The sequence below is a fragment of the Colobus angolensis genome, unplaced genomic scaffold (assembly GCF_000951035.1).
Source record: "Colobus angolensis palliatus isolate OR3802 unplaced genomic scaffold, Cang.pa_1.0 Scaffold820, whole genome shotgun sequence".
NCBI lineage: Eukaryota > Metazoa > Chordata > Mammalia > Primates > Cercopithecidae > Colobus > Colobus angolensis.
This window is the reverse complement of record NW_012122044.1, coordinates 9993-11818: the sequence shown is the minus strand read 5'-3', so window position 1 is coordinate 11818 and position 1826 is coordinate 9993. Positions and strand designations below refer to the sequence as shown.

At 37.4% G+C, this 1826-nt stretch overlaps 1 long non-coding RNA gene across 1 annotated transcript in view; it reads right to left on the bottom strand.

The window, feature by feature from the left end:
- Positions 1–227: 227 nt before the first annotated feature.
- LOC105502960 overlaps positions 228–1826 on the bottom strand; it is a 3822-nt gene continuing 2223 nt past the window's right edge. The window contains exons 2-3 of the long non-coding RNA XR_001000422.1: positions 1527–1531; positions 228–1229 (exon numbers count right to left, since the gene is read on the bottom strand). This is a non-coding gene — a long non-coding RNA (uncharacterized LOC105502960). The remainder of the gene's footprint in view (positions 1230–1526; positions 1532–1826) is intronic.

The following is a 1826-nucleotide window of genomic DNA, read 5'->3' as shown; positions in this document are numbered from 1 at the left end:
CAAGCATGGTGGTGTGAGCCTGTAGTCCCAGCTACTTGGGAGACTGAGGCAGGAGGATCTCAAGCCCAGGAGGCAGAAGATGAATAAATAAATGGATGCAACTGAATATGATGTGGTCTCTCTTGAAAGAGAGAGCAAAAGAGATTTAAATAATAATAATTATAATAAGGCTGGGTGCGGTGGTTCACGCTTGTAATCCCAGAACTTTGCTTTTAATAATACACCCTTTAGCTTTAAATAATGCAGAAGCATATGCCCAGTTTACTTGTAATTAAAAATCACGCATCATTCACAATTTATCAGTCTTGTTTATTTGTGCAAAAACTAATACAAGTTATTCTCTTTTATCTGTATTGTGATTGGTTTGGTGAGAGGGAATTGCGCCACTTGAGAGTTTGTGCGTGTTTAAAATTTTCTGGCCAGGCATGGTGGCTCACGCCTGTAATCCAAGCATTTTGGGAGGCCAAGACAGGCGGATCACTTGAGCTCAGGAGTTCAAGACCAACCTGGGCAACATGGTGAAACCCTATCTCTACCAAAAATACAAAAATTAGCTGGGTGTGGTGGCTTGCACCTGTACGTCCAGCTACTTGGGAGGCTGAGGCAGGAGGATCGCTCAAGCCCAGGAGGCGGAGGTTGCAGTGAGCCGAGATCACGCCACTGCACTCCAGCTAAGGCAACAGAGCAAGACTCTGTCTTGAAAAAAAAAAAAAAGAAAAGAAAATTAACTTTGGTATTTCAGGTTGAATTTAAATGGGGACTTCACGTCAACTGTGTTCACTACAGTGGACCAAATTAAGTGTAGTCTCTTTAATAGAGAGATTATCTGGAACTGAATTTCTAACTCATACATCATTGCTATAAACCTTATCTGTTTACTGTTTCTCTTCCAAGGACCATCAGTCATCCTTTACAATTCATCTGAAGCTGTGAAAAGGTATTTTTTGTTACATGGGCAATTTGCTTTTAGTACAGTAAAATGTTACGTGAATTTCTACAGAATGTTTGCCAAAATGAATTATATCTAGAATATGCGTAACAATATATTCTGGAGGCAGCTTTCATTTGAAATTAGATTCATCTTCTGAGAGTATTAAAAAGTTAATGGGTTTTTGTGCCTGAAGATCTTGAGGTTGCATTGGCCACATTTAATCCACTTTCACCCATAAGGTTTAGCATCTAAAAAAATTAAATCACTGCTAATGCAATTAAAATGATTGAAAAAGTTTCTTTTTATACTTTCAACAGCTGATACATAAAAAGGGAAATCTGGAATTTAAAGATAAAGTATGTGCTGGAGTTGAAAGGTTAGGAACACATGAAGATCTGTGAAGTGTAGCTAACCATGTGAATAGAAGGCAGTAATTACCGAGTCACATTTTTGGTATATATCAAGTAAAAGCTTGTCTTTTCCTAGTTCTCTTCTGCTTTGTAAGTGTATCCTTCTCTAACTACATCTTTATTCATCCATTTCTTCCTTCCTCTTTCTTTGTCCACAACCCCCAGCCTGGGCTACGGAGTGAGACTCTGTCTCAAAAGATAAAATAAAATAAAATAAAATAAAAATTTAGAGATGATTTCCTATTTGTTTTTCCTTCTAATTTTCATTCATCTGCTATTTATTCTCTTCTGGCTTTGCTTGTGTATGCATATACATACAACATTTTTTTTTTTGGTTTCTAGTGGAAGGCTTTTATTTGGTTCTGTGAATAGTCATTTTGTTTCCTATGTATTTCTAGCAAGTTGTTATTCATTCCATTCATCTAGAATTCCTAGGCTGCCTTTGTCGGGCCTGCAGGAATTAATGGAGCATACCAGCTTTTTAT